Genomic DNA, 23,174 nt, shown 5'->3' with positions numbered 1-23,174 from the left:
CAAGCCACAGGTTAAGGGCAAAATGTTCAATGCCCAAGCAATAAAGTGGGGAACACGTTTATCTAAGCAATTGCATGCAGCTCTGTATCTGCATACAGGGCGTCTCTCCCAAGCCTTTCCAACCTCAGCAAAACAAGAAAAAGCCCCAGAGATCTGGGGTATATATCATTCATTCATTCCTGTGTTCAACACTCATGGCGGATCCCCACCAAGACAGTGGGTGAGCAAGGACGGGAGAAATCCTGGAAGCTGAAGTCTGAGGAGGATTTCAAATTCAAGTCAGAGATGAAAGAAACATCTGGACTCGGTCCTCAGGTACAGGCAGTGTTCTGAACTGAGGCTAGAACCAGAAACCATTCTAATGAAAGGCCTCTACAGGTGGGCTCTCACAGGTGGGCTCCGACTCGGTTTCGTGTATATTCGTTCATGAAATAGCTCTGCGGGCCAACATGCAGAACAAAACCATTTAATAAAAGTGAAAATGAGGAGAGGAAAGGGACGCGAGAAGGCATGTGAGTGGGGAGAGAGGAAGAGCCAGGGCAGAAAAACCGAGAATCCCTCCCTGAGCTCCTTGCTGCCAGGTAGGTCTGAGAGACTAGTTTCCACCTGGTATCCCAAGTCCAGAACAAAAGCGATGGGGCCACAGCGCGGGACCAGGGAAGGGGGTTCTTGGCACGCGCGGGTGGGGGTGCCGAACGATGGGGGCTAGCTCGCCCGCTGGCGGGGGGCACCTCGCGTGGCGCCGTCCCCGGCCCGACCCCATGCGGAACCGGGTGCGGCGCGGTGTCCGGGATGGTCCCGGTGCCCCGGGGGTCGCGGGAGGCTGGGCCCCGACACCCCCGCGAGCTCGTGGTGAGGGCGCGGCGCGGTGTCACTTTACCTGCGCACAGAGGGTCGTCCGGAGAAGCCATGGGGCGTGCAGGGGCAGGCGGCCGCGGGAGCTGGACTGTGCGGCCTCGGGGATTGGGCTGGAGCTCGGGAGCGCACAGGCGGCGAGTCAATAGGGTTCTGCAGTCCCGACTGGGCCACAGCACAGCTCCGCAGCGCTGCGCGCCCCTGCTCCTCCAGTCCCTCCACCTCCTCCCAGACTCTCCCCGGCGTCCTCCCAGAGCGCACTTCCCGCTTGGGCAATTAGCAAAGCCCCTTCTTCGCGCTGCCCCCGCCCCCCTCCCTCTGGAGGCGCGGGCCCGGCTGGGGCACGGAGGGAAGCCCCCTGGGGCTGCGAGCGTGGCCAGCGCTGGCGCTGGGCGGCCTCCTAGCCTGGCTCCCCGAGCGGGTGTCCGCGCGCGGCCTGGCTGCGAAAAGATCATCAGCCCTAAACCCCAGCTGCACTCTCTGGTCACTTGGCTGGCTTCCTGATTGCGCCCGAAGCCAGGAACCAGCTTCCCCAGCACAGGCCTGGGCTGAGATGCCTGCCCATGATCTATTTGAGCAGTCTCCTCGTCTCCAGGCAGGGTCTGCTGTTGCATGATGGCACGCGCAAATAACTTCGACCTGGATGTTTGGGTTTTTTGTTTGTTTTTTGGTCATTGGTTATTACATGACCTCCAGGGTAGGTGCTCCACAAAGGGAGTGCAAAGAGGACGCCTGATATATACGCATAAGGCCATTCTAGAAAAATAGCTCTAGGTTCTCTCGGAAACGCAGCATTGGTCCTTGCACTACGGTTTAATTGAAAAGGGATTATGCACCAAGTTACTTAAGTGAACATAGGCTGAAATCTTTACCGAGAATAAATATTTAAAATAGTTATATTTTGGGCGCCTGGGTGGCTCAGTGGGTTAAGCTGCTGCCTTCGGCTCAGGTCATGATCTCAGGGTCCTGGGATCGAGTCCCGCATGGGGCTCTCTGCTCAGCAGGGAGCCTGCTTCCTCCTCTCTCTCCCTCTCTCTCTGCCTGACTCTCTGCCTACTTGTAATCTCTCTCTGTCAAATAAATAAATAAAATCTTTGAAAAAAATAAAATATTTATATTTTAACTAAATCTATCATCAATCATAAATCTACTACACGAAGGTTACAGGCAATTTAAATGCAATAGCACTCTCTTCAGGGTTTTAAATAATCCGTGTCTGTCTTGGCACATGAGAATGCAAAGATAGGAAATGGTTTGTAAAAGATCATATAATAGATTTTACTATACGGTATCAGCAATTTATCACAAAGGAGTGGCCTCCAGCTAAAAACTCAGCTTTGAAAAATGCAGAAAAGCAGCAAACATCTACATACCCTCTTGGTGACCAGAGGCGTGCTTTGTGCCCCTCATCATCTCTTTCGTGGTTCGGAGGCCCATGGCGCTCAGTAGTTTAGTGTCTTATTCTCTGGAATAGGCCATTGAAGAAATACCAGGCCCAGAGAAGAAGGTCCTGCTGGGTGTCTGAAGAAAGTACAACCTTTTAGATGAAGCTTTCTGGGGAATTTGTTAGTGGGAGGATACACTTCTCTTTGGTCTGCTTCTGATAGGAAGGGAAATTTTTTTTTAAGATTTTATTTATTTATTTGAAAGACAGAGATCACAAGTAGGCAGACAGAGAGCAGGCAGAGAGAGAGGTGGAAGCAGGCTCCTCGCTGAGCAGAGAGCCCAACATGGGGCTCAATCCCAGGACCCTAGGATCATGATCTGAGCCAAACGCAGAGGCTTTAACTCACTGAGCCACTCAGGTGCCCCAGGAAGGGAAATTTTTTTAAGAGTATTTTCCCTTTGAATCTATCTTGAGGTTTGGTTTGTGGTGCTTTCTGACTTCTCATGAAGATGGAATTATTTCTGAGGTTGGTTGTCAGAAACCACATGTCAAATTGAGCTATCTTGTTCGCAAATAAATAAATAAATAAAAGCTCAAGTGTTGGTATAAAGCTATTATGCTTTTCAAAACCCCGAACTATAATTCATGTATCGTGGTCATTCTTTATCATATCAAACAGGAGAGAGGTGGCAGAAACTCACTTTCAGGTTAATTTTTTTACAAGGAAGATTGACTTATGAACCTACTTTGTTATTCCCTTTCATTCTTTTTCCCTGTACTTCCTTTTCTATGAATTGTAACGGTAACCCATCATTATTTTTATTGTTGCCACGTGCTTTGTGAACCATAAAGTGTATGCTATAAACGGGAGTGCTTTTCTTTTTTTGCAGTTTACGAAAAACGAATTTTTTTAAATTTATTTTTTATTTATTTTCAGCATAACAGTATTCATTCTTTTTGCACCACACCCAGTGCTCCATGCAAGCAGTGCCCTCTATGATACCCACCACCTGGTACCCCCAACCTCCCAACCCCCCGCCCCTTCAAAACCCTCAGATTGTTTTTCAGAGTCCATAGTCTCTCATGGTTCACCTCCCCTTCCAATTTCCCCCACCTCCCTTCTCCTCTCTAACTCCCCATGTCCACGAAAAACTAATTTAAAAACATTCATCCACCAGAGTACCCAAAGGGCTCCCATATAATCTATCTGTCGTTACATTATGTCATTCTGCTTTCACTTCTATTGCTGTCCAAACAATGTTTTAAAACATTCTTTAAAATGGGCCTTTTTAACAAGATTTTTATTCAGTTGTCAGAGAGATAGCACAAGCAGAGGGAGAGGCAGGCAGAGTGGGAAGCAGGCTCCTGGTAAGCAAGAAGCCTGATGGGGGACTTGATCCCAGGATGCTGGGATTATGACCTGAGCTGGAGGTAGACAATTAACCAACTGAGCCATCCATGTGTCCCTGAAATGGGCATTTTTGACATTTCCTGATAGCACCTACACACTCATGAATCTCAGACTCATGATATATGGGGCTAGTGGATTTGACAATCATGGAGTCAAGCATGCTGGATTTGACTCACGGGCCTGTCACTGTGAATTAGTGGCTTACTAAACTTGCTACATATAAACCCAAGCATGTAAGAATTTGCAGGATTGTGACAGTTCAGTGGTATAATGTATACAAAAAAAAAAAAAAAAAGTACAAAATCCCAAACGCACAAGCTAATCTTACACCTAAAGAACCCGGAGTAAATGGCAAAGAAAGCCTAACCAACCAGAAGAAATAATAAAAGAAGAGAAGAGACAAGAAGAGAAGAGGAGAGGAGAGAGATAGTGAAGATTAGTGCAGAAATCAATTTAATAGAAATTAGAACAGTAAAACAGATCAACAAATTAGAAGCTGTATTTTGAAAGAATTAATAAGGTCAGTAAACCCCTGGCTAGACTTATCAAAAATAAAATGGAATGGAACCAGCCCAATAGTGGCAAGAGTGGGCATCCAGGGCCAGATGGTTATCCAGGGGAATTCTGAAATACATTCAAAGAAGAAATAATGCATTTTCTACCAAAGTTGTTTCAAAAAGAAAAGTAGGGAAAACTTCCAAACTCATCCTATGAGATCAGCATTACCTTGATCCCAACCTTACAAAGACCAGACAAAAGGAGAATTATAGACCAATATACCTGATGAACATGGATGTCAAAATACTCACCAAGATCTTAGTCAAAAGGGTTCAACAGCACCTTAAAAGGATTATTCACCATGGCCAGATAGAATTTATTCCTGGAATGCAAGGGTGGTTCAACATTCACAGATAAATGTTATAAGACTCATTAATAAAAGAAAAGACAAGAACCATATCATCCTCTCAACTGATGCGCAAAAAGCATTTGACAAAACCAGCATCCTTTCTTAATTAAAACTCCTCAAAGTGTAGGGATAGAGGGAACATACCTCAGTATAAAAGCCATATATGAAAAGCTCACAGTGAATATCCTTTTCAATGGAGGAAAAACTGAGAGCTTTCCCTTTAAGGTCAGGCACATTACTCTCACCACTCTTGTTCAACATAATACCAGAAGTCCTAGCCTCAGCAATCAGACAACAAAAATAAATGAAAGGCATTCAAATTGGCAAAAAAGCCAAACTCTCTCTCTTCACAGATGACACAAAACTTTATGTGGAAAACCCGAAAGACTTTATCCCAAAATTGCTAGAATCCATATAGCAATTAGCATCATGGCAGGATAGAAAATCAAAGCACAGTAATCAGTTGCATTTTTATACACTGATAATGTGAAGAAAGAGAAATTAAGGAATCCGTCCTATTTACAATCACACCAAAACTGGTAAGATTCTTAGAAGGACATGTAACCAAAGAGATAAAGGATCTGTACTCTAGAAAGTATGGAACACTTATGATAGAAATTGAGGAAAATGCAAAGACATGGAAAAAACATTCATTCTTATGGATTGGAAGAATAGACATTGTTAAAATATCTATGCAGCCCACAGCAATCTACACATTTAGTAAAATTCCTATGAAAATACCATTGACATTTTTCATACAGTTGGCACAAACAATCATAAAATTTGTATGGAGCCAGAAAAGATCCCCAATAGCCAGAGGCATGTTGAAAAAGAAAATCAAAGCTGAGGACATCACGTTGCCTAAGAATAATAAGGTATATTAAAAACCTGTGATCATCAAGATAGCATTGTGTTGGCACAAAAACAGACACATCAGTGGAACATACATACATCATACATGAAGAGAACAGAATAAAGAGACCAGATATGGACTCTCCCCTCTATGGTCAAAAAAATATTTGACAAATCAGGAAAAGATATCCAATGGGGGGAAAAAAGACAGTCTCTTCAATAAGTGGTTCTGGGAAAATTGGACAGCCACATACTGAAGAATGAAACTAGACCATTCTCTTACACCATACATAAGATAGATTCAAAATGGATGAAAGACCTCATTGTGAGACAGGAATCCTTCAAAATTCTAGAGGAGAATATAGGTAGAAACCTTTTTTACATCAGCTACAGCAAATTCTTCCATGAGACATCTCTAAAGGCAAGGGAAATGAAAGCAAAAAATGAACATTTGGGACATCATCAAGAGAAAAATCTTCTTCAAGGCAAAGGAAAGAGTCAGCAAAAGTAAGATGCAACCCACTTAATAGGAAAGGTATTTGCAAATGACCTAACAGTAATGGATTGGTATCAAAGATATATAAAGGACTTGTGAAACTCAACACTTAATAAAGAAATAATCCAGTCATGAAATGGTCATAAGACATGAATATACCTTTCTCCAAAAAAGGCACACAAATAGCCTACAAAAACTACACTTCACTAGCCATCAGGAAAATAGAAATCAAAACCACAATGAGGTACCACCTTATATCGGTTAGAATGGCAAAAATCAAAAAGGCAAGGAACAACAAATGTTGGTGAGGATGTGGAGAAAGGGGCACCTTCTGACACTGTGGGTAAGAATGCAAGCTGGTACATCCATTCTGGAAAATAGTATGGAGGTTCTTCAGGATGTTAAGAATAGAGCTACCCTATGACACAGCAATTGCACTACTGTGCATTTTCCCCCAAAGATACGGATGTAGTGAAAAAAAGGGGCATGTGCCCCAGTATTATAGCAGCAATGTCCACAATAGCCAAACCGTGGAAAGAGCCAATTGTCCTTCAACAGATGGATAAAGAAGAAACAGTTCATAAATACAATGGAATATTACTTGGCCATCAGACTGGATAAATATATTCAATTTACATGGACGTGGATGAAACCAGAAGGGATTATGCTAAGTGAAATAAGTCAAGCAGAGAAAGACAATCATCATATGGTTTCACTCATATGTGCAATATAAGGAAAAGTGCAGAGGACCATAGGGGAAGGGAGGGAAAACTGAATGAAAAGAAAATAGACAGGGATACAAACCATGAGATATTCCTGACTCTGGGAAACAAATATAGATTGCAGAAGGCGGGGAGTGGGGGGTAATAGGATAACCGAGTGATAGGTATTAAGGAGGGCATGTGATGTGATGAGATCTGGGGGTTATATGCAACTAATGAATAATTGAACACCACATCAAAAACTAATGATGTTAGATAATTGACAGGCGGGGATACTCACCACTATACTAACGAGGACGGCAGATAATTGAACTTGATAAACAAAAGTACCATAAGAAGGTGATCCTATTGTATGTTGTAACATGGATGAAACCTGAAGACATTATTATGCTAACTAAATTAAGCCAGTCAAAAAACAAATAATGGGGTAGGAGAAGAATAAATGAAACAAGATGGGATTGGGAGGGAGACAAACCATAAGTGGCTCTTAATCTCACAAAATAAACTGAGGGTTGCTGGGGGGAGGGGATTGGGAGAAGGGGGGTAGGGTTATGGACATTGGGGAGGGTATGTGCTATGGTGAGTGCTGTGAAGTGTGTAAACCTGGAGGTTCACAGACCTGTACCCCTGGGGATAAAATATATATTATATGTTTATTAAAAAAAACAACAAATACTGTATGATACTATTTACATGATATATCTAAGGTGTTAAAATTTAGAGAAAGGAAAAAGTGTAATTGTGGTTATCATCTTCTGGGGAAAGGGGAAAAATAGTTATGGTTTAATGGATATAGAGTTTTAGTTTTGCAATAAGAAAAATTTATGGAAATCTATTTCACAAAAAAATTGAATATACTTAGCACCACTGAACTTAAAATACACTTTACATGTCCCCTGTCTTCCTTTTTTTTAATTCACAATTATCACCTCTATTATATTATTTATTTACTTATTCAATTTAAGTCCTCACCTACAATAGAATTTAAAGTTTCATGATATCAGAAGAGATGTTTTTTGTTTTATTTCTTTACAGTTTTAAAAATAGTAAACAATAAATATTAGGCACTTAATATAAGTAATATATAAAACATGTACAGTGAAAATATTTGCTGTTCCCCTAATGTATAGCCCACCCACATTGTGTTATCCTACACAAGCTGACTCTATGAGAACCATGGTCAAGTCAGAAGAGTCATATCCACTCCCTTCCCAGACTGAGTCGTTTTTTCAATAGCCAAATATATGACACTTTTATCATAACTACAAAAATGTGTGCTTCATAGTTTGAATGCACATATTACTGTCCCATTTCTGTACAGAAGAGCTTCCAGAGGAGAAAGTTGAGACATTGGCTATTTGTCCAATTTGCTGCTGAGGCTGTTTTCTGACTTTTGCCACAGAGCGATTTCTAACCCCAAAACCTGAGTAATATCTATGTTCTTCATTTTTGAACCTTCTGAACAATGAGATAACCAGGACTTTCATAATTTATTACAGTGAATAGTGAAAAGCTAATAATCTGCGTGCCTAAGATTAATGTGCATTAGTACTTCCAGGTGTACAATGTCAGTGTCTATAAATGTAAGTTAACCAGAATATATTCATTCCCTTTCAAGATACAACGTTCTCCTGAGTTCCTCCTGGGACTCTGGTGATCTGTAGATATTTAAGTTCACAATCCCAAAATACTTGCCCAGAATGTCATAGTAATTGCCTCATACTTATAAAAACATGAATCAGATAATCATAATTGGACCATACAATTCTTATCGAAGTTCTTAAATGAAGCAACACTCATGTTTTTGTCAGGACTTTGAAAAATCGCTTCATTTATGAGCAATCAGTTTTCTGAGAATAACTTTCATAAAAGGAATTGCTCTTCCAAGTAGAGACATTGTGAGTATATAATAATAATAATAATTATTGTTGTTGTTGTTTGAATGCATTAGAGCTGAAAACAATATTGCCTATAGGTGCTGACATAACCTATCTAGTTTATCTCTTCAGTGAAAAGTCAACCAGATTATAAAACTGAATACATATAAAGCTAAACACAAAGCAAATATATTTTATATTTAATTAAAAAAAATGTTTATTCTTCTAATCCATGAGCATGGAAATGTCTTCCATCTTCTTGAGTCTTCTTCAATTTCTTTCATGAGTATTCTGTAGTTCTTTGACTTCTTTATTGCCAATTCAAATACATTTTATTTATTTTTGTTGTTTGATTGCTGTTGCTAGGACATCTAACACTATGTTGAACAAGAGTGGTAAGAGTGGGCCTCCTTGTCGTCTTCCTGATCTTAAAGGGAAGGCAGTCAGCTTTTCGCCATTGAGGATGATTTTTTTTTTAATTTATTTATTGGGCAGAGAGAGAGATCACATGTAGGCAGAGGCAGGCAGAGAGAGAGGAGGAAGCAGGCTCCCCGCCAAGCAGAGAGCCCGATGTGGGGCTCGATCCCAGGACCCTGGGATCATGACCTGAGCCAAAGGCAGAGGATTAACCCACTGAGCCACCCAGGCGCCCTGAGGATGATATTTGCTGTGGGTTTTTCATAGATAGATTTTATGAAGTTGAGAAATGTTCCCTCTTTCCTGTACTTTGAGGCATTTCAACCAGGAACAAATGCTGTATCTTGTCAAATGCTTTTTCTGCATGAATTGAGAGGACCATGTGGTTCTCCTCTCTTCTCTTATTGATTTGTTTTCTCACATTGATTGATTTCTGAATGTTGAACCACCCTTGAGACCCTGTGATAAATCCCATATGGTCCTGGTGGATTATATTTTTAATGTACTGTTGGATCCTATTAGCTATGATCTTGTTGAGAATTTTAGCATCCATATTTATCAGTGATATTGGTCTAAAATTCTCCTTTTTGGTGGGGTCTCTGCCTGATTTGGGGATCAGAATAACACTGGCCTCATTAAAAGAGTCCAGAAGTTTTCCTTCTGCTTGAATTTTTTAACAGTTTCAGGATAATAGGTGTTATTTCTTCTTTGAAAGTTTGGTAGAATTCCCCAGGGAATCCATCAGGTCCTGGGCTCTACATTTTTGGGGAGGTATTAATCACTGCTTCAATATCGCTCCTAGATCTTGGTCTATTCAGGTTGTCAATTTATTCCTGATTAAGTTTTGGAAGTTTATAGGTTTTCAGGAATTCATGCATTTCATCTAGGCTCCATAATTTACTGGCATATAACTGTTGACAATAATTTCTGATGATTGTTTCTATTTCCTTGGTGTTATTCGAGATCTCTCCCTTTTTATTCATAATTTTATTAATTTGGGCCCTCTCTTTTCTTTTGGATTAGTTTGGCCAATTGTTTATTGATCTTATTGATTCTTTCAAAAAAACAGCTTCTAGTTTCATTGATGCATTCTACTGTATCTCTAGTTTCTATGTCATTGATCTCTGCTCTAATCTTGATTATTTCCCTTCTTGTGCATGGGGTTAGCTGAATTTGCTGTTTATTCTCCAGTTCTTTAAGGTGTAGAGACAGCTTATGTATTCTGGATTTTTCCATTTTTTTTGAGGGAGGCTTGGGTGGTTATATATTTCCCCCTTAGGACCGACTTTGCTGTAACCCATAGGTTTTGGACCAAAGTGTCAGGAGAAAAAACATAGTTAAAATGTCTTTATTGCCTAGAGCAATGTACACTTTCAATGCCATTCTGATCAAAATTCCACCAACATTTTTTAAAGAGCTGGAACAAATAATCCTGAAATTTGAGTGGAACCAGAAGAGACTCTGAATTGCTAAGGAAATGTTGAAAAAGAAAAACACAACTTGGGGCATCATGTTGCCTGATTTCAAGCTTTACTACAAAGCTGAGATCACCAAGACAGCATGGTACTGGCACAAAAACAGACACCTAGACCAGTGGAACAGAGTAGAGAGACCAGCTATGGACCCACAACTGTATGGTCAAATAATCTTCAACAAAGCAGGAAAAAATATCTAGTGGGAAAAAAAGACAGTCTCTTCAATAAATGATGAAGGGTCAATTGGGCAGCCATGTGTAGAAGAAACTGAACCATTCTCTTACACCATACATAAAGATAAACTTGAAATGTATAAAAGACCTCAATGTGAGGCAGGAATCTATCAGAATCCTAGAGGGGAACATAGGCAGTAACCTCTTGACTTAGGCCACAGCAGCTTCTTTCAAGATATGACTCCAAAGACAAAGGAAAGAAAAGTGAAAATGAACTTTGGGGAATTCATCAAGATCAAAAGCTTCTGCACAGAAAAGGAAACAGTCAATGAAACAAAGAGGCAACCCACGGAATGGGAGAAGATCTTCACAAATGACAGTACAGAAAAAGAGCTGATATCCAAGATCCATAAAGAACTTCTGAAACTCAACATACACAAAACAGATAATCATGTGAAGAAATGGGCAGAAGACATGAACAGACACTTCTCCAAAGAAAATATACAAATGGCTAATATGTGAAAAATGTTCATAATCACAAGGCATCAGGGAGATTCAAATCAAAACGACATTGAGTTAACACCTTACACCAATTAGAATGGCCAAAATTAGCAAGACAGGAAACAACGTGTGTTGGAGAGGATGTGGAGAAACGGGAACCCTCTTACACTGTTGGTGGGAATGCACGTTAGTGTAGCTACTTTGAAAGCATTGTGGAGATTCCTTAAGAAATTAAAAATAGAGCTTCCCTATGACCCTGCACTACTGGGTATTTACCCCAAACATACAGATGTAGAGAAAAGAAGGGCCATCTGTATCTGCATCTGTATCCAGTAGTGCAGGGTCATAGGGAAGCACAATTTAAGAACCAAGATGCCCTTCAATGGATGAATGGGTAAAAAAGATGTGGTCCATATATACAATGGAATATTATGCCTCCATCAGAAAGGATGAATACCCAACTTTTGTATCAACATGGATGGGACTGGAAGAGATTATGCTGAGTGAAATAAGGCAAGCAGAGATACTCAATTGTCATATGGTTTTGCTTATCCATGGAGCATAAGAAATAATAACACAGAGGACCTGGGGAGATGGCGAGAAGAGAGTTGGGGGAAATTGCAGAGGGAGAAAAACCATAAGTCACTCTGGAATCTGAGAAACAAACTGAGGGTTTTGGAGGGGCAGGGGGTGGGAGGTTGGGTGAGCCTGGTGGTGGGTGTTATAGAGGGCATGTATCACATAGAGCACTGGGTGTGGTGCATAAACAATTAATTCTAGAATACTGAAAAGAAATTTAAAAAATAAAATATAAAATTGACTACTTTATTCAATGTAAAGAAAAAGTTTACCTTGTGGCCTCAATGAAGGAGAAAATCAGGGGGGCCTCGGTGGCTCAGTTGTTAGGCAACTGCCTTCATTCAGCTGAGGTCATGATCCTAGAGTCCTGGATCCAGTCCTGCATTGGGCTTTCTGCTCAGTGGAGAGTCTGCCTCTCCCTCTCACCCTACCCCCTCTCGTGCTCTTTCTCTCATTCTCTCTCTTTCAAGTAAGAAAAGTAAAATCTTTTAAAAAATTAAGAAAATTTCAGGAAACCAATGAGCTAAATGTTAGTACCATTCCTATCATTTCAAAGACTATAGGGGTTCAGATGTGTTGAAGTGTCAAAAAAATATAGTAGTATGCTTTGCAATATCCATCTGTTGGAATTGCAAAAAGCAAACAATTATTTATTGAGTCTTTCCAAATCAATAAGCAACATGGGGAGTGAACATGCCTATGATTGTCTTGGAAAGCAGTTATTATGTGAGAGGATAATAAAAGAATACATATCTAATATAAAGTATATAAATTAGGGGCACCTGGGTGGCTCAGTCATTAATGGTCTGCTTTCAGCTCAGGTCATGATCCCAGGATCCTGGAATCAAGTCCTGCATCGGGCTCCCTACTTGGTGGGAAGCCCGTTTCTGCCTCTGTCACTCCCACAAATTTGTTCTCTCTCTAGCTGTGTCTTTCTGTGTCAAATAAATAAAGTCTTAAAAAAATAAAATACATAAATTAGAAGAGTTTATCCTAGGAGCATTTAAAATATGCTACATTGCATGTGTATCTCCATTATTAAAATACCATGCCATAATCTCTTATTCATTGCTGAGTTCCTTGTTCCTGATCAAGAACTGGGAAACTTTAGGATTTCAATCAGTAAGTTCTGGAACAACTAAATAAGTAAGCAAAGATATAAATCAGTGTGTAATTTCATAAGTAGCTTAATTAAAACAATAATCAATGAATTATCTCTAAGTTCTACAAGATAGAAAAATATATCCTTTATATTGTTACATAAAAGGTTTTATATTATTTATTTACTTTCTTATAAATAAGATACTCATATTTTCAAACTATGGAGAACATTCATTAGATTATTACAAGAGGAAGAAGTAGTCAAAATTATTAGCTCCGGTTTTGTTTGTTTTTAGTTCAGTTTACTTTTATTAAATTATTACTTTAGGGGATAAATTTAACAACCTAGATATTTTAAGTTAGATAATTTAAGGAGTGGGTTTTTTAACTTTTATTTTTAAAGATTTTATTTATTTATTTGACAGAGCTGGAGAGCACAAGCAGGTGGAGCACCAGGGGGAGAAGCAGGCTCCCCACTGAGCAGGGAGTTCTATGTGGGGCTTGAACACAGGGCCCTGGGATATAACCTGTGTTGATGATAGATGCTTAACTGAGTGAGCCCATGCAAGTGCCCCAGGAGTGGATTATTTAAGTAGAAAATTAGGTTACTGTTTTGTTAATTTGAGGTAACAATTATAATTTCTAAGGGAACACCGACCCATATCGCATGATTAATAAGTCACAAGAGTTGATTTTAAAACATCTACCATTTTTAGTGTCTTGCTAGATTTGGAAATGTTTCTATACAATTTAATTCTAAAACATAAATGAAGTCTTACAATGCAATGACATGAATGGAGCTGCTGGGTATTATGCTAAGTGACACAAATAAGTCAGAAAAATACAAATATATGATTTGACTTATATGTGGAATTTAAGAAACAAAACAAATGAGCAGAGGGGAGAAAAAGAGAAGGGAGGCAAACCAAAAAATATGCTCTTAGCTGTAGAGAACAAAATGATACTCACCAGAGGGGAGGTGGGTGAGAATGGGTTAAAAAGGTGATGGGGATTAAGGAATGCACTTGTCTGTCATCTGTTATTAATATGAGTGATTCTGACCAGTGTGAGGTAGTATCCCATTGTGGTTTTGATTTTTATTTCCTGGATTCCATGTGATGTTCAGCATTTTTTATGTGTTTATTAGCCATCTGTATATCTTCTTTGAAGAAATGTCTGTTCCTATCTTGAGCCCATTTTTTGACTTAATTTATTTTCTTTTGTTTTGGAGTGAGTTTGATAACCTATATATAAATTTTGGATATTAGTCCTTTATCTTATATATAATTTGCAAATATATTCTCCCACTCTGTAGGTTGATTTTTAGTTTTGTTCACTCTTTCTTTTGCTGTGCAGAAGGTTTTCACCTTGATGAAGTCCCAATAGTTCATTTTGGCTTCTGTTTCCCTTGCCTCTGGAGACATATCTAGCAAAATGTTGCTGCAGCCAAGGTCAAAGAGGTTGCTGCCTATGATCTCCTCTGGAATTTTGATGGATTACTGTCCTACATTTAGGTCTTTCATCCATTGTAAATTTATTTTTGTGTATGGTATAACGAAGTGGTCCAGTTTCACTCTTCTGCATATTGCTGTCCATTTTCCCGAACATCATTTATTAAAGAGACTCTTTTTTCCAATGAATAATCTTTACTGGTTGTGTGTATACACACACACACACACACACATACACACACGTATATGTCAGTTGTGTGTGTGTGTGTGTGTGTTTGTGTATTGACATGCCCCAATAATGGGTCCGTGATTAAAGGAGTGAGACTGATACAAAGTGAAGGTCAAGCAAAGCTTTATTTCATGCCAAGCATCAAGAATCAAACTGACTGGCTAGGCCCATGCCTCTTAGGAGGGCGACCCTTCTCTGTTTTACAGACTAGCTTTTAAGGGCAAAGGCCATGCCACGCACAGGTGGCCAATGAAACTGTAACACACAGAGAAAGCTGCACAGTCATGCGAGGTGACCAAGTGAATTACAATTTACCCTAGCAGACATTTGAACCAGCCTATCACCTTGGTTAGGATTGGCACCTAAAAGGCTCCCAAAAGGCGGGGCCCATACTCCTTGGTAACTAGGGAGACAGTATGCATCCCGCCACTGATCAGATGTCTCCACCTGGCCTGACTAACCCTTGTATTTGAGCTTGTTCCCTTTGAAACAGAGAGAAAAACAGCTTTTCTATACCAGTGTCTTTCCTTTTTTTTTTTTCTTAAGGATGCAGTCTTGAGAGTTTTCTGGGTTTCCCTTCCATCGTGAATGACATCACAAACAAGGGAAGGGGGACCTTTCAGATGCTGTCCTGCTCATGTCCCTCGCGGGAACTTAGGAGTGTCTAAGGAGTGTTCCCAACGGGAACTTAGGTCTGTCTGTATAAGTCCTGGACCAGACTACTCCGTGGAATAGATGACCGTTATGCCATATGATGCCCCTCGAGACTCAGGATGCAGCTCACTCAGACTCTGTAGCTGAAGCGGTGGAGCCATACAGACAGATTCACACAGTCACTCTTCATTAGAACAGGTTGGACACCCCCCTCTGGGTATCCCTGGCTAATGGGAAGCGATCAGACTCCCCTTCCATTTTTTATGAATGGATGTAGCTACGACAGTGGCCTCGGGGCTGTTTTTCTCTCTTTATTTTTCTAACAGGTTCACACATCAGGTCTTTTCCTCTCCTTTTACATATCTCCTACTTTTTTACAAACAGAGTTGCTTCCCTCATTTCTATCAGTCTTAGTTACATTTAGCAGAATTTTGTACTCTTAGAAATACCTTAACTTCTACTGAAGAATAAATATAAACCAATCGTGGACTGTTACAATAGAATTTTTTAGATGGCAAATTTAACAATTAGTTAAGCACAAAACATGTTTACCAACAGATTTCAAAAGCACAAACCTAGTTCCAGCAACCAGCGTGTAGCATTTTATCCCATTTGGTTAAAGTTTCAGGTTACCAAAGACTTTGAAAGCTACTTTAACAATTACCCATAAAAACTTTGAGACAGACAGTTAACCATCAGTTTAGTAATCTCTTTGTTAATAGATTTAACACAGGTTTTAACAAATAACACAAGCTTATTTGACCTGAAGTAAACATTCTGAAGTTTCACATTTACTACTCTTAACTCAGAAGACATATTTATCCTAAGTAACCCAACAAATTTAACTTAGTTCAAATACTGGTATATGTTCCACCTGGGCCCACTCCGTTTCGAATGTTTATCTGAGACCTGGGTTGGAAGATCCGGAGTGGGGGTGTTAGGTCCAGGGGGTGCTCTTTTTGTTTTCCAACAGTGAAGAACAGAAAAAAGTGCCACCAGAACGCAGAGAAAGTGTTCCCAGTTCTAAGGCTCATCAGCTCCAAGAGAGGAGCATACATCATGGTTTCCCCGCCAGCAAGGGGGAGGGGCTAGGCAGTCCACATCCAGCCAGTGAAGGCAAGGAATGAAACAAAGTTTGTTTTGGCAGCTGCTTGTGAATATTCCTTAAAGTCTCTGTCTCGAGTTAGACTAACCCCAGCTGGCTCCAGTTATAGCCCTTAACACACAAAATGAGTGAGGGAAAAGCCCCACATCTATTAGGAGGAATGGAGAGAAGAAAGTCTGAGTCCCCTAACTCTCTGCTTGCCCCATTCCTTCAAACACAACAAACAGCACAACAGACAACAAAAAGACAAGACAAAGACAACCACAGGCCCAGCAGTTCTTACTCAGAACCTGCTGTTGGTGGGAATTTTCTACATCCCCTACAAACAGAATGAACAACAGAACAGACAACAAAAATACAAAACAAAGACAAGCTCAGGCCCAATGGTTCAGAACCAGAAGTGACCACCTAGGGGCACTCGAATCCCCTGACCGTGACCACCTAGGGTGACTTGAACCCCTCAACTGTCTACGGGGACTCAAACCCCCTGACCGTGACCGCCTAGGGGGATTCAAACCCCCCGACTGTCAAGGGGGACTCAAAACCCCTGGCAGTGGAGGGAAGGGGCGTCGCCACATCCTCTCCAGCCCTGGGGAGCATGGCTGCATCCAGATTCTCCCCGGTGGGCTATACCCGGAGCTCTGCAACCAGACAGACAGAACCAGACCCAGCGGCCCTCACCCAGAGCCTGCCGCTGGCGGGGGTTTCCTGGCCCCCTACAAATGGGATCCCCAGATCTTACCTCTTACCTCTAGAGGCTTTTCCCAGAAATTCTGATGCTGTCCCAGTTCTCATCATTTAATTCTGGACAAGCCCCCCTAGGATATGCCCCAATAATGGATCCGTGATGAAAGGAGTGAGACTGATATAAAGTGAAGGTCAAGCAAAGCTTTATTTCATCCCAAGCATCAAGAATCCAATAGACCAGCCAGGGCCGTACCTCTTACAGAGAGGGCGACCCTTCTCTGTTTTACAGACAAGCTTTTAAGGGCAAAGGCCATGCCATGCACAGGTGGCCAATGAAACTGTAACACACAGAGAAAGCTGCACAGTCATGCAATTACAATTTACCCTAGTAGACATTTGAACCAACCTATTACCTTGATTAGGATTGGCGCCTAAAAGGCTGCCAAAGGTCGGGGCCCATACTCCTTAGTAACTGGGGAGACAGTGTGCATCCCTCCACTGATCGGATATCTCCACCTGGCCAGACTAACCCTTGTATTTGAGCTTTGTTACTTGAGGCTGGTTTCTGGGACTTGTTTTTAAGTAAGTACCCTGGGGGAAGGGGAGTGGGGACAGTTGAAGGGTTAAACAACAAGGTTATTGTTTAACCTCAATGGAAGCCTCTGGCTAAAATATAAAAAAATAAAATAGGTCCTTACATACATATATCAGTATCACACTGTCTTAATGATTATAGCTTTGTAATACAGCTTGAAGTCCAGAATTGTGACACCTCCTGCTTTGGTTTTCTTTTCAACATTATTTTGACTCTCTGGGGTTTTTATGGTTCCTACAAATTTTAAGATTGCTTGTTCCAGCTCTGTGCAAAATGCTGGTAGTGTTTTGATAAGCATTGCTTTGAATGTATAAAATACAATAAATCATTTTTTTTATCCAAAATTGTCTGCTCTTGTAGGTATGTTACTTTATCACATAGAAATCCAAGTTAAAAGAAGATGTTGGGGGTGCCTGGATTGCTCAGTCATTTAAGCATCTACCTTTGGCTCAGGTCATGATCCCAGGGTCCTGGGATTGAGGCTTGCATCAGGCTCCCTGCTCAGCAAAGAGAACATGTTTCTCCCTCTCTCTCTCTGCTTGCCGCTCTGCCTACTTGTGCTCTCTCTTCCAAATAAATAAATAAATAATTTAAAAAATTTATTTTATAAGTAAGAAATTGATTGGTTTTTCAAGTATTTAATGACTTCAACTTGAGGCAGTCTGGAGCTTTTTGCTAATTTTAATTCATTTATGAATATTTCAGGTGTTTTTACTTTTGAAACCTGATGTCCATTTTTAGGAGTCCTAAAAATATCTAATTATAAAAGAAGAGAAGTATGCCCAGTATTTACCTTTATAGGTTGAGTGATCTAAGTTAAAAATAACTGATCCCGGGACGCCTGGGTGGCTCAGTTGGTTGGACGACTGCCTTCGGCTCAGGGCGTGATCCTGGAGTCCTGGGATCGAGTCCCACATCAGGCTCCCAGCTCCATGGGGAGTCTGCTTCGCTCTCTGACCTTCTCCTCGCTCATGCTCTCTCTCACTGTCTCTCTCTCAAATAAATAAATAAAAAATCTTTAAAAAAAAATAACTGATCCCATAATTCTTTTAAGTGAGCTATGAAAAAAGAAGTTGTTTACTAATGGAGAATGACTATTTAACTGAGAAAAGCTTTTATGTGTTTTACTTGTGAATATAAAAATGCTTTCAATATCCAGATTTTGACTAATTAAACAGGTATAGTCTTGGAAGAAAAAATAAAACAAAGATTGTTTAAATTTATTATAAGGGAATTATTGGTATAGTGGCTCAGTTATTAAGTGTCTGCTTTCTACATTGGAAAAGGAAAGGAAAAGTGAGTTGGGGAAATAAGAGGGGAAGACAAATCATGAGAGACTGGATTATAGAAACAAACTGAGGGTTTTGGAAGGGAGAGCGTGGAGGAATGGGTGAATCTGGTGGTGGGTATTAAGAAGGGCACATATTACATGGAGCACTGGGTGTGACGCATAAATAATGAATCTTGGAACACTGAAAAAATAAATTTCAATTAGAAAAAAAAGTGCCTGCCTTCTGCTCAGGTCATGAGATGAGCAGGTTCTGGGATCAAGCCCTGCCTTGGGCTCCCTGCTTTGCAGGAAGCCTTTTCTCCTTCTTCTACTTTCCCTGCATTTGTTCCTTCTCTCCTGTATATCTCTCTGACAAAAAAAAAAAATCTTAGAAAAAAAATAAAATAAAGTTATAATTTATCAAAGATTTACTAAAATAGAAAGAAATGTTTGCAAGTTCTCAAAGTATATGTTAACAAAATGAGTTGAATTCCTTATAGTCCAGGATTTCTTTTCTAATGAAAAGTTTCATAAACTCAAATGTGGCCAGTTCACACCTAATCTTTCTATTAGGAAAAGTTATAGTAAATTTTTTAACTCCTATGCAAATGAAACAAAAGCTTAAGTGCCCTAAGTGTTGAAGTCTATTAACAGGACAATGAAAATGATTATGTTATTTAATGATACTGATGAAGTTCTAGAACCTAGGTGAGGTTCGGTGGGCTGAGGTCCGGAGCCAATGACCAAGAAAGAATTCTTGAGACATCTTTGGTGCAAAATGGTGGTTTATTAAAGCACAGGGAAAGGACCCATGGGCAGGAAGAGCTGCTGCCCTGGGTTGTGAGGGGGTGGCAGGTTATGTACCCTGCGGTTGGGGGAAGATGAGGGGAAGGGGAGTTTTCATATGCTAAAGAGGGCCTATAAGGTGCCAGGATGTCAGAGGCCTACCTCCTTGTGGCTTAATCAATGTTGTCTTTAGACCAGCCATTAACATTAAGATAGTTGGGAGACTTTTTGGTGGGATGTCACAATCCTGCTATCAATCGTCTTTGATAGTGAGATTTAGGACATTTGTAAGCCAAGGGAGACTCCTGTCTAGCAGGATTGTGAGCCCTGCACGTTAACTGTTTGCTTATTGTTCATGACAGTCAGGGCTGCCTGAGGAATGCTACACATATGACTGAGGGGGAGTGGATGGAGGGGGGGATGGTGCAAGGCACCAGCTTTTGCTTTGTGTTCAGCCAGCCTCATGCTCCCTCATCAATACAATTGTGGCTTTTTAGGAAATATTCCAGGTAAAACTCACAAATCTCTCAGAATGTCAACAGTGTAAGGTATGCTAATTTTATGACAAAAGGAATTTCTTTTGTAACTTCTGAAAACAATTATATACAAATAATTCAGATAAACCAATTCAGAATTTTACTAACAATGAGAAAATCTGTAAAAAAATGAAAATTTAGTCAAAAATCAAACATTAAGAAATTGTTGCCATGATCTTAGTTCTCTTTTTTTTTAAGATTTTATTTATTTATTTATTTATTTGACATAGAGAGGTCACGAGTAGTCAGAGAGGCAGGCAGCGGGAGGGGAGGGAAGCAGGATCCCTGCTGAGCAGAGAGCCCAAGGCAGGGCTGGATCCCAGGACCCTGAGATAATGACCTGAGCCAAAGGCAGAGGCTTAACCCACTGCACCACCTAGGCACCCTGATCTTAGTTCTTTACTCAGGATTAGGGTATTATGTATAAAAGTGTTTTTAACTATTTTGTGAGATTAGAATTTAAAAAGTCTCTCACTCAAACCAATGTGTAGAAAAACATCAATTTAGAAAATGTGTGAAGTATTATCTAGTCTGGAAAATCAAGTGTTAATCTTGTTTTAAAATCTCTTCAAGACATATATACAGGGTCTTTCTATGCACAAAAATATGGGAAAACATAAGTCTGGTGGGGAAAAGTAAAACTATGTGTCTCTGTTTCCCTAGCTATTTTCTGGCTTCTGAACAATTTAATTTACCTGACCAATCCCAGATCACTTCCCTCAGTCACATACTTCCTTACATATTACCCCACAAATTCTGACCGAAATTCATTAAACTGACTGAAATATTTGATTTTCCATCAAATTTTAACTGTTCTCTCTTAGCTTCTAAAAGAATGCAGACTTTATGGGTGTAGGGAATTATTTTTGCTTTATTTATTTATTTATTTATTCACAAACTCTTGACATATATATGTATTTTTATATATGTGCATACATACATATACATGTTTGTTGAATCATTATTCAAGGAATAAACAAACATATTATTGAATCATCAATTCAAGGAATAAAGACACATATTATTTAAAAAATTGATTATGACAGCTCACATAATTATCCTTTTTTTTTTTTTTTTACAGATAATGGAATTTCATCTTGGGTGAAGTGTATTTCCAACTTCAAAAGCCTGGTAAGTGGTGGTGACATTTCCCAATCCTACTGTCTATTGATTCTAGAGTCAAGGTTCTGGTGACTCTTCCATAAGAGAATTTTGGATACAGGCTATATATGCCTAAGGTAATCATATAGTAAACTTAAAGTAGGGAAATTATAATTATTGTATTATCAAAAAAGTGTACAGACATTCTTTGGAAACCTATAGAGGCACTGAACTGGACAATTCCCACCTGCTTAATGAGTTTGTGTTTGAGAACCATGCGAGAAACAGTTTTTTTTTGTCATGAAACAGGAGCTATTAAACTTGGGCAAGATTTTTCTGTCTCTAAAATAGGAATGTGTGCTCGCTTCGGCAGCACATATACTAAAATAGGAATGTAATACTATTTTTGTGATATTTACAACTAATGTATAAATTTTACTTAGAAAATATTGAATTGTAGTCTACGCCTTGAAAATAATGGAACTGAAATAATAATCATAGTATTTCTGAAAACTGTATCAAGGGATATTTAAGGTGCATTTGTGATTTCTTGGGCACATTTCTTAGACGTATTGTCTTGAAACATATTGTCATAACTAGTTTTGACCAGATTCTATCAGATAAAGTACAATCATCCTGGTTTGATGAAGATATAGAGACCTGGTGATGGGTATTAAGGAGGGCATGAATTGCATAAGGCATTGGGTGTTCTACGTAACCAATGAATCTCAGAACACTATGTGAAAAACAAATTATGTACTACTGTATGGTGACTAGCATAACATAATAAAGAATAATAATAAAAAAATATAGACTGAGCTTCAACTTTGAAATGGTCATATCTTACATTGATAAAAACCAATATTTTCATATAGATAACTGGAAATTAAAGACATACTGGTAAACATTACAAATTATTGTTTCTCTCTTTGAACAACCTCAAAACTACTGTGAATATAAGTTGTTTTGGTTTAGTTGTTAAACATGTAGAGGCAGTATCTTGGTAATAATGGTACGTTTTTCTCCTTTTCATCAGAAGCCGTATACATAAAGAATGATAAGAATGCATTAATAATGTGGGAGCTTATTAAATATTTAAAGCCTACATTTAATATCAGATATTTGTAAAAGAAAACAAAGCAAAACAAAAACCACTTCACCTGTCCCTTGAAGAACACAAAGTTGTATACAGTTCAATCCTTGAGGAATTTATCAATAACAATAACAACAAAATAGGAAGGACATCTGCTTGATTTCTTTTCAGTGTGAAACAGTTTGTGAAACATGTCTTGAAAAACTGATGTAAAAAACAAATCATGAGATTGGATAGTTTGTCTAAAAACTTCACACGCAAGATATTTAATAAGTTTATGACAAAGAATACTAACAAAATGGTGTTATAGGTAACAGATCAATGTGAAAGAATCTGGACTAGAAGATTTTGAACAGAATTTAGAAGAATTTATTTTCAAATAAACCATAAGCAAGGTAGTTTTTCCTGGTCTAATTATTGTTGTTGTTGTTATTACTATTATTATTGGAAATGAGAAAAAAAAAGTTGTAAAAGAATAATAGAGGAGATCCAGGAAAATACATGTAACACAGGTAAGTTAAGATGAAAGTTGGTGAATTCAACCACTAGTGAATAAACCAGAGGTAATGACATAAACAATAAAGATGCAGTGGCAATGATCAACAACTTGTTAAGTTATGCAGAATCACAGGAAGAAATTCTAAAAAAAGTTGTTGAACAAGCTGAAGATTAAAGTGAGAAAAACAGTCTGTAACTTAACAGAAAAAAAGGCTAAATTACTATTGGAAGATATTGTGCTCTAATTTTGTTGCTTTGTTTTCAGCTAGTAGAATCAAAGAAGTTTTGAAAAGTTGGAAAATTGAAGATGATAAAGAAAGAGCATTAGGGGTAAGTTCAAGAGGCACTCAGGAAATAATAATACTTGGCCCTTTCATTCTTTCTTTAAGAGTAGAGATAAATGAACCAGAAAAAAA

The 23,174-nt window shown here is 39.4% G+C and overlaps 1 long non-coding RNA gene across 1 annotated transcript; it reads left to right on the top strand.

Annotated features, from left to right (window-relative positions):
• Positions 1-523: 523 nt before the first annotated feature.
• LOC122919243 lies at positions 524-23,098 on the top strand. The gene is made up of 3 exons (XR_006386775.1): positions 524-581; positions 21,148-21,197; positions 23,024-23,098. It is a non-coding gene; the product is annotated as an uncharacterized LOC122919243 (long non-coding RNA).
• The last annotated feature ends 76 nt before the right edge of the window (positions 23,099-23,174 follow it).

Source organism: Neovison vison, chromosome 11 (genome assembly GCF_020171115.1).
Source record: "Neovison vison isolate M4711 chromosome 11, ASM_NN_V1, whole genome shotgun sequence".
NCBI classification, from domain to species: domain Eukaryota; kingdom Metazoa; phylum Chordata; class Mammalia; order Carnivora; family Mustelidae; genus Neogale; species Neogale vison.
This window is presented reverse-complemented; position numbering and strand designations above follow the sequence as displayed.